The 10,982-nt window shown below is 43.0% G+C and overlaps 1 pseudogene; it reads right to left on the reverse strand.

The window, feature by feature from the left end:
• Window positions 1-975: 975 nt before the first annotated feature.
• On the reverse strand, window positions 976-10,982 carry LOC108931507 (cAMP-specific 3',5'-cyclic phosphodiesterase 4B-like; annotated as a pseudogene).

Here is a 10,982-nt window from a genome sequence, read left to right on the forward strand (position 1 = left end):
CTTCTCTGTTCTATTTGTATTTTCAGCTTAACCATTTTAAGTACACACACACACACACACACACACACACACTGTCTGAACCGCTTGTCCCATAAGGGGTCGCAGGGAACCGGAGCCTACTCGGCAACGCAGGGCGTAAGGGACACACCTAGGACGGTACGCCAGTCCGCCGCAAGGCACCCCAAGCGGGACTTGAACCCCAGACCCACTGGAGAACAGGACCTGGTCCAACCCACTGCGCCACTGTGCCCCCCCATTTTAAGTTCAGTTTACTCTAATTCAAATCAATTGTTAGATTTTTACATTTTTACATCTAATTAAACATTTCTAGCCATTATTAGCTTAACTTTCAATAGACTAAATATTCAGACAAATAAAAGAGACAGTATATTTTAACAACTGTGACTTTGTGGCACTTGAATGAAGCAATTCAGAAACATCTGTCAGAGTGAAATCTAATAAACCAAGACTGCAGAAAACATACAGTATAATTTCTTCGACAAGTATCACTTGCATGAACTGAAACCCTTAGCTGACTTACATAAAAGCTTCTATAGAAAATAAAAGAAGAATCTTTTACAGTGGAGAAAAACGAAATATGATGCTCAGATTCTACTAAGCAACGGAAACATAAAAATAAATTACTCGCTGACAAATCTGAAAGCTTTTGTCAGTCATGAACCGTGACCAGACCTAACACAAATTTTGTTCTCAGAAACAAGAGTGCCTGTAATGCAAGTCACTTTCTCAACCCTTGATTGGCTTAAGATCTTAAAACAAAATGTACCAGTAGCATTAATAAGAAGTAACAGCACCATTCCTGACCACTACCAACAGAAACAGCACAAATTCTAATGAATTTCTAATAGATTTCTAATGAATAGTCCTCAAAATCCCTAGGACACCTTTAAATATTCATTTTTTTCCAATTTGTTCTTCAGTTTACAAGATCTTCTGAAACTGCATTTCACATCATTGTATATGTTCTCTCTCACCCCCCAGCAAAAAAACATAAATACCACTGCAGCTTTACAGGGTGCGGCTGACAGAATCTTACAGTCCAGCACTGATTTTGTTCTTTAAATCAAGGATTTTGGGGGACCATTTTTCACTATCCATCCGAAAGAGCACTTTTTGAATAAATTCATAGTAATACTTCAGATGTTTGGGGTAAGCCATGTTCAGTGCATAGATGACTCCAAGCATCATTGCAGAAGCTCAGGGTACAGATCCAGTGTTCTCCAGAACGACAGCTCCTTCAACAAACGCCAATATCATCATAATGTCCAGTTTCTGCACCCTCCTTGTTGACGACATATATGCCGGTTGTAGATTTTTGCAGGTCTCTTAGGATGTCATCTCCATTAATGTCCTGTAGATTTAATATAACAGGAGAAAAAAGAAAGCATGTATTCATGCAATTATTTTAATGTTAATTACATACACTTGCTCACATACCTATCAACCCCTAATGATAACTCTGGTGATATTGTGTATATCTCTTCCTATCAAGTCTTTTTTGCAGAGCCGAACTGATAAAGAATGTCTCCTACTAACAAGTATTATGTGTCTATCAAAGCCTTATATATACACTCAGTTGTCAGTTTCTTCGGTACAATTAGCTAAAAGCAATGCAGTTTTTATACAATGGTTATGAAATACTACTTTCATTATGGTTATAATGTTTAAATTTTATTCAAACTTTCAAAGAGGTGGTAATTCAGCTGTATCGTAATTTTGGAGGCTGCAGTTCGTGGTGCTGTTAAATTATATTGGATTTACTGACATGCGTTTCTATTATTTTGACCACACTTATATCAATGAAGCTCGGCTAAATAACAGAAGCACCTCTTTTTATAACATTGTGAAAGCTATTTTTTCTACCTATTCAAGAGTTTTGAACCAAAGTTATTGGTGCTGACACAACAGCTTGTAATGATTAGTGGGCAAGTGACATTAAATCATAAAACATTTTCTTGAATAGAAAACAGTACATGTGACACTGACTTATCACATACTCCTGAACAAGAGGTCCATCATCCTCACCTAACTAGATGCAAAGTGCTTTGAGGACTGCTGTTCTTTTACGGTTAATGTAACGTAAGCTGTGCTTCCGACTTTTATGCGACTTGAACGTGAGTATCACAGAGTGAGTGTGTTTCACTGATGCATGGATGAGTAGCTCCTTGTAAGTAGTTTATCTAGCAGTGCAGTCACCTTGGTGAATAAGGTGTGTGGGCTAGTACACTACATAATGTTCGTTGTAAGTCGCTTTGGAGAAAAGCGTCTGCTAAGCGAACTAATGTAAATGTATTGACAGCCTTTAAACATACAAGTGACTGTCTCATTGTTTTTCAGATGATGACTTATGTGCACAAAAATAGTCACGTTCCGTTCCAAATTCACTACGGCCACATGCATGACAGGAGAATGTCGTAACTATATCAGAGTGCATTAAGGTATTGGCATGATTCCTCGACAAGTGTGTCAAGAGTGAATTCCAAGTCTTATAAATACATGGACAATGAGGATATACACATTTAATACGATGGCCTTTTCCGAAATGACCACGTTTTAGTCTGCAATGTTTAAGAAGTTCTGATCGCCTAAGCCCTGGACACTTCAGTGCCACAGTCTTTACACTGCCACATAAACTAGACAAACAACAAGAGAGAAAAGGGACAAAAAAATGAAACATTAGTGATGATCTCTGGGGCACGGATATCCGCATCACCTTTGATTACATAAAGCCGTACGCGGTGAAATAAATACAATCTGTTCAGTGTAACATATACTTTTGGCCATGATGGAATCTCACATGATGCTGAGTAAACAGAACTAAAATCCCAACAGTTCACTGAAAACATGAAGAGTTAGGCTGTCGACACATGACCTGCGGCAGGTTGACTCTGTGCTGCAATTAGTCATTATTATACTAGAGGAAAACCAAAGACACAGAACCACATCTAGCAAGAAGCTGAAAGATGAAGAAAGTGAAAGAAATGTGTACCAGTACTTTTTTCAGCATGAATGTAACAGGTCTTCAATGTGAATTATAAGATGACGACCTACTGGTGTCAAGCTCCTCCTTCTCCCCTATATATTTTCTCTTCAGCTTAGCTTTTTTGTATGGTCATTTACCATACCATAACCATGGTACCAGTAAAGAAAGAAAAAAATGGATACCACACAATTAGCTGTTGCAGATCTATGTAGTTGTGGTTTAAATCATTGTTTACACTGAATGACTGCTGAAATACTGCTGCCATCAGTATAGCTTTTAAGTGTTTGTTAAATGCACTTACCAAAACAATATGGGGTCCCCAAAAAGTTAAGTTCTGTTCCACACCACACCAAGATCAGACATGAGAAAAACCTGTAGTTAAAATAAATCAAAAATGAACAGGAATTAGCTAAATGGCAAGCCTGTTGGTGAAGAAAATGTAGTTGTCTAATAATGACCAAAACTTGTGTCTACACAGAACATATGCCTGCGGCACAGCTCAGATCACCACAGACTTATTTGCGAAGATGTTAAGCGCAAATTTTCATTATTTTACATATGAAATATGCAACAAATGCCAGTTTAGGAGAGAACAGACTTTCAGTAATTTATTAACTTATTTCTTAATTCACTGGTGGAATATTTTCTAGCGAGTGTGATATTTCTCTGATGAGCGATTATGAAATCACGTTACAGCATTCAGAAATTATGCTTTCAAAGCCGAGCTAATCACACAGACAAAATACTCGTAGTACTCCGGTTTCATAGTACATTAGAATTTCTGATAAAAGCAGAGCACAAAACAGAACTAAAAAACGTTAACCTACTAACTAATTTACGATTAACTTATCCCTGTTTTATTCTGCCTTGACTGGTGTTTCCACTTGACTCAGTGTCTGTGCTCCTCAATCCATTCAGAGCTGCCTCTGCTCAACGTGGCAAAACTAGTTATTATAAACTGAGAAATTTTTCTCACTCATTTCAACAGACTTAGCTTCTCTGAGCCTTTTGGTCTTGCCTTCACATTTTGAGCTTTGCTATTCATCATGACACGTTGCAACAAGTGCATTGCACCGCTTACATTAAGTTAACCCGGCCTTGGTACCAGAGAGAGCAGAGGGGGAGCATCCTAAGCAACACATCATGATGATGATGATATACTGTTAACGGCACTGAGCTGAGGGGAGTCAGTTGTACCAGCGTCCGTCGTGTAAACAGTTGATATTAGTTAGTGTTCATGTGTGTACATAGTTGCGTGTCTTGTATTGTCTGGAGCGTCTTTGTTAAGACTGCTAGTGAAAGACATGATCACGTACGCGTCGAATATTAGAAGAGCACGTTCCTTTTATCCTGCAGTGCCTGCCTCCCGCACCAGTTTGATTCTAGTAGTAGCTCCATGGAGCGGACGGACACTACAAAATACACCAAGATCATTCATTTCGCATCATGTTAGCGATTTTCTGTGATAATGCTGCATGCCTAACTGACAAGACACACATCATCTGAGCCACTTGTCCCATACGGGGTCACGGGGAGCCGGAGCCTAACCCGGCAACACAGGGCGTAAGGCTGGGGACACACACCCAGGACTTCTATTTGTGCCTGACTGGACTGATGGAGGCCCAGGTTTTCTTAAATATTTCTGTAGCCAATTCCTATTTTATGAGCTGCAACAATTCTTCTTTTGAGGTCCTCTGAAATCTTTTTTGATCTGGTCATGTTGCACTTCAGCAGGTCTCTGCTACGGAGGCCAGGTAGCCAAATTGAAGAATTCTTTAATAGAACAGGTCACCTCAGACACACATACCTGAATGGCATCTCACTAATTGGAAACCCTGACTTTAATTACCGTGCTTGCTAGAGGTTCATATACTTTTTCCCTCCTTGATCTTGAATATTTAAACAATTTGAATTACACACACAGACGCCGTTTGTACCTGACTCTTCTCCACAGATGCGGTGTGTCTATCACACATAGCACTGATATCCATGCTGATATCACACATAGCACTGATATCCATGTTCGCTCTCCTTGTCCCCGTCTGAAGAATTTTTCCATGATACGTTCGGTGCGCTGGTGGTACACAGCCAGTGGCTTCGTGGGATTGCTGAGGTCTGCACAGTGCACCATGATCCTCAGTACCTGCAGTAAGACCCCACCACAGGATCCCGGTGGTTATTACAGCCTTATACACATTAACCCTAATACAGACACACACTCGTACAAGACCATAGTAGTATTGTGCATAGCACAATAGCATAGCATAGTAGTTATTGTGATTTACATATATAAATACAGAAACATGAAATGTCTGAATGACTTTTATACACATACCAAGAGCAGAATGTTTACTTCAGTCTTATAACAGTTTTGAAGTTGTTTCATTCAGTTCCATTCCGTCCAATTCAACGTATTTTTATAGAGTGCTATTCTCATCATAGAGCACTGAACAAAGTTTCAAGTCAAGAAACAATACAGTATAACAGGGAAAATTGTAGCTAACTCTCTGGAAGAACCAGCTAGCAGCTGAGGAGCAGAAAACAAACAAAAAAAAAGCTCCCATTGCAAAGAAGGGGATGCCAAAACGTGCCATGCACACATAGAGCACACTCAAGAGGTTACAGCATAGAAGCCCATACTCATTCTCTGTGGTTACCGTAGTCCTCAGTCTACTGGTCTATTCTTACCTCTATGCGGTGAGTGTAATGGTCCAGTAACAGCACTCCTCAACTTGTCACCTTTTTATTCTCTACCATTGTTTTCAGATTGGCTAACAGACTCATGTGTTTAGACATACCAGTTGCGAGGACCTACACGGGGAGCAGAAAATTAGTTTTTCAATTAACTGAACCAGAAGATAATCCAAACCAGCATCTACAAATGCTTTCATGAACATGTCAGTGCCCTCTGCCCTCTTTTGCTGGGTTGATGTTGGTCTCTTAAGACATGATATGCTGTTCGGTTCTGTGCTATGTGTTTTGGTGAAATGAGTTGGGTGTCCATTACTTTATTCCCTATTCCACCAATCTTTCAGTAGTGTGAGTCCACTACGAGTCCAAAGTGACGGCACTCTGATTCCCAGGAGTTTCACTGGTTCCTTTCTTTGGGGCTGAATCCTTCAGTTTAGCAAAGTAACCCTCTTGACAGGAGTCTGTGGTTTGTTAGACTCACGCATTTTTCAGATGCGATTAAAGCCTTCACCAAGAGTTTTGGTTTGATATGATGTATTATCAGCAGTCCTTGCTTGTAATTTACAGTATGTGTTACAAGAAAGTCATGCCCAGAGTCCAGTATCGCACTGTTGTTGCGTTGATTTGTTGTGCTCTGTTTATGCACATTGTAGAGTTACACTTTTCTACTGCAGTGACTCACTAGTGTTGATGAGGAACTGGTTAGAGACTCCAGGGTGATCCATATCATGAATGGCAGCTGCAAAGAGAGCAGCGAGAATCTCGAGATCAGTAAAGACTGCCTAACAAAGGGGGGGGGGAGAGAAAGAGAGAGCAAAACACATTCACACATGTTCATTCAGGGGGTCCTCTTTAAAAGAAGCACCAACATGGCATGTGCCTACAGGTCCTTCCTGGTGGGTGTTTCAGTTCTTCATAAGAAGTTATTGGTCTGCTAACGACTCTAGTGAAAAAAACTAGAAGTGTGTGATACCGCATGGACTGCAGGCAGAGTGTTTGCCCCAGCAGAGATCACGAAAGAAAAAACATCAGGTGGTATAGCGGACATCATTGTCCACGGCGGATTGTCCCTACTGTGGTGCTCTAGACAGCCATAGAAGAATAAGGTGTCCACCCGTCACATCCGGACACTCGTGAGATAAAAAAGGAGCTCGCTGTGTAAAGGCACATACTGCTGTTGTGTGGTGCTGGAAAGCGTTTTTGTCCAACATTAGAATATTAACATTTAATGAGATGTTTGCTCACTTTGAGGGCAGGCGTGGAGCGCAGGGCATGAGTGGACTGCGTAACATCTGCTCCACGCAGACTGTTGTGGTAGGACACACTTGCGTTGTAGTGGTCCTCTACGGTCATCACACAAGCCATCAATGTGTCCTCTGGCATTCGGAAGGTCTTCATGACATCCCTTTCCTTCTCACAGCCATGCAAACACCCACAGAGCCACGTAAACTTGGCCAAGGTCCATTGAAGATGTTGGAATGAAACATATGACTGCAATCCCAAAGGTCTGAAGGAGCTCTTTCTCATCCTGCTCTCTCTGAAGTACTGACTTTGACAGTGAGTCAGTTTATATATTGAACATAAAATGAAGTACATCAGCACAGACAAGCAAATGCTGATAAAACTAACTGGCAATTGAAAAATAGAAAATAAATCAATAATGATACAAATAAAATTGTAGCTGGAGCAGATGGACATCCATTCAAGTTGACTTGAGGCCTGCCTTTGACTGGTCATCTTGCAAATCTCCACACACACCTACCTGGAAGATGGCAAACATAATGCAGCTAAGTGGCCGGTTACAGGACAGCTGAGCCACAGTGAAAATGTTGAAGTTGCATTTATCCAGATTTCCCAGTTCCTGGAGAAGTTAGAAAAGTGAAACTTGTCACCACTATTTAAAAACTCCAAGTATCACCTAAGGGGATGATGAAACAGGGAAGTGTCACTGTCACGTCCCACGGGGTCACTGCCCCTCCTGGTCAGAGGCGGCGCCACTCGGTGCCGCTAGGTAACGCTCACGTATCACCTCACAGTCTCATAAGACACGGAGGTATAAAAGGAGCCAGCGGAGCAGAACTACTTGCGGATTCTTAATCAGCGGTTCTATTGTGCTCTCTTGGCAATTCGTAGTCTCTTGTTCCCTCAGTCTGTTTCCTAGGTGTTCATGTTCCAGTCCCGAGTGCCCGTCCTGTCAGTTCCTGCCTCTTGTTCTCCAGTCCTGGTCCAGTGTTCCAGTCCGGTATTTCGTCACGTCTCGGGGTTGCGGTCACACTCACAGAGTAGCGTTTCACTGTTCGCCGTAGTTCAAACACTGTGTGTTTCCTGGTCTCGTGTTTCCTGTTTCACTTCCACCGAGTGTTTTACAGTACGCACAGTGCACTTTTAACATCACACTGCACGTGAGGTCATTTTACGTTTCGTCCATGTTCGGACGTAATAGCAACGCGTGTCCGTGTCGGACTCCTGTCCGGACGCTACAGTCACAATAAGCAGACGGCCACGGATGACTCGCATCGGCTTCACCTCCATCAGTGCAGCCACAGCAAGTAGTGCAACGAAAGATGGGCCAAGTTTAAGTTACAAGAGAAGTCTGCAGATGTTTTATCCTTCTGCGAAGGAGGAATTTGAAAGAATAATGCAAGTGTGAGAAACAGGAGTCACAGAGTGAATGTAATAGTCCCACAGAAGCCGAAGACTGTTCGTTTCTGTGTTAAAGCACAATAAATTGATTTTTCTCTAATTTCAATGTGCTCACCAAGTCTGACACACACACACACACACCTACCTACCTTATCCTCCAGGTGGATGCACTGTAGTACTGTCATGATATGATACTGGACTTAATACGTCTCAGTGCCTGTGTGTGTACTCGTGTAGTGGTATCCGTCTCTGTGAATAACTGTGCATGAGCACCTACCTGTGTGTGTTATTTAGTAGTGACACATGAATGTTGGAGCTCACCTGGGCCAACACATTTTCATGCTTGGTTTGGACCCCAGATCGAGGCAGAGTTGCCCTGGAGTCTTGGTGCAAAACCCCAACTCCACTGGTCTGACATGCTGCTGAGTTCTACTCCTTCTGGTTGGGGGGCAGGAGTTCCACCTCATTCTGCTTGTCTGAGGGAAATCACATGTACAGGTACGTAGGGTCAGTAGAGGTTGTCACACACACACACACACACACCCAGTTTCAGTAAGGTGTGTTTTTTTTTTTTTTTTTTTATAGCTTCATCTTTTAAACTTTCAGTGGAGCATTGAACCACGCAGCATAAAAATCTATTTGTGCAGAAGTCAGTCAACAAACGTTTGTTGCCACCACAGGAAGAGGAAACACAGGCGGAATGATCCACAGAGGTAGTACCAATTGAATCTCTGGAAAGTCACGCATTTGTAGTAAAGTTACTTTTCGTTGCATTCAGTGTTCAGAAAAAGAGAAAACTATATGTATAAAAATATAACTGATCAGAAGATATTAGCCGTGATATTAGATATTAGCTGCTTTAAAAATTAAAGGGTGTGTGTCTGAGTGGGTAAATATAAGCAGACAGGCGAGTAGCTTTCAGGCACAGGGGGGCTTGGTGTCACAGGAGTCCTTGTCCAAGTGCAGCAGCTGCACTCGCCAAGGAATGTGCTGGACATGTCCTCGGACACCTGGACTCCAGAGCGACTCATCTCAGACAGGTGGGAGAGCTCTCGGTTCAGCATCCGCTTAAACTGTGGGCGGAGTCAATCAGGATGAGAGAGTGTGTTTGTTTTGTGCTCTTTCTCTCACAGTAAATACACACACACAGCCCTGTGAAGTCCATTGTTCATGCTCATTCTCACAGACCCACAGCATTTCATAACCAGTCTCCATGGCAACAAAAAAAGTTTCCCTGGCAACCAAATCTTCACATTGTTCAGGATCAGTGTTGGTGTTTTGGAAAAACACCACAGGGGTGAGCAGATGGAGAGACATGACACACATCCTACAGAAGTGAGACTCGGAGAGAGACACCACACACGGTAGCACTCGGCGGGCATCTCTAAGAAAGTGCACAAAGAGTGTCCAGCTGGACAGCAGCGGGAAACGCACCACACACAGCTGGGTGTTAATCTAAGTGACGCTACGCACAGAGGGGGGGCAGTCTGAGTGAGAAAACACACACAGTGGAAGGATGACCGCAGGTCACATTTGGGGGGTTGTCACACACTCTCACATGGTGGTTGTCGGTGCTGCGGTACGAGTATCAGTCAGCACAGGTGAGATCTGCACCTTGGTCGAGGCCATGTCGCTGACGGAGCGGTGCGTTTGGATGGTCTCCAGCTGGTCCAAGCACCAGTCCAGCTCCTCCAAGGTCTCGCGAGCCAGCTGCTGGTAGGTCTCCTCTGTGAGGTCACATGACTGTGCTGATGTTTGTGTGTGGATGAGTGCGAGTGTGAATGTGAGTAATGCAAAGGGTATCGAACTAAACGTACCGGAGAGCACTGTCCTGGGAGTGGTTTGCTGCATTCCCAGTGGAGACCTCCTGCATGTTACAACAGGGATATGTGAACAGCGCCACTTACTGGCCATTGTGAGGAACGCAATATTATTTTGAGGCCCACACAAAGAATCATACTTTCACAGTTCAGTGACACAATGCTACTCACACACACTCTGTCAAACACGCTCTCACACACTCACAGACTGTCACAGAGGAGGTGGTAACATGGTTCTCACTGACTGCAGTGACAGTTTAGATTGGCAGGTTTCACCAAAAGCGAGACACCAACTTGACCGTAGGTGATGAGACGCTGGCGAGGAGGGCAAAGTTGATCCTTACAGATCGCAGACTTGCCAGAACCTGGAAAGAGAGGAGAGCCCGATGAGTGATTGTGAGCGATGCTCTAGGCTGGATGAGTCGTCCTCAGGGGTAAACCCAGCTGGAATTCAGGGCTCAAGAACCGAGGGACTCGGATCACCGACTCCGTGTGCAAAACAGCTTCACCTGAGCAAAAGGGGTGACAATGAAGTCTTCTGTGAGCCTGAGGAGAGGAACGACAAGAACATAAAAGTCAAGCGTGCAAACAACAATTAGTGAATAAAACGAAGTACATAAAATTTCCTCCCACAGTGCAAAGACATTCTGTTCAGGTGAGCTGGGAACTACAAACTGACCTTTCTGAACATCAGCGCATGTGTGAGAAACGTCCAAAGAAAGGTCAAGAATGAGGAAGGTGATGACATGTGAAGGTACAAACAATGGGACTTCAAAGTCACAGTGAAAGAAACACACAGTATTGGAGGAGAAGTGATTACTAAG

Source organism: Scleropages formosus, chromosome 12, assembly GCF_900964775.1.
Source record: "Scleropages formosus chromosome 12, fSclFor1.1, whole genome shotgun sequence".
In the NCBI taxonomy this organism is placed as follows: Eukaryota; Metazoa; Chordata; class Actinopteri; order Osteoglossiformes; family Osteoglossidae; genus Scleropages; species Scleropages formosus.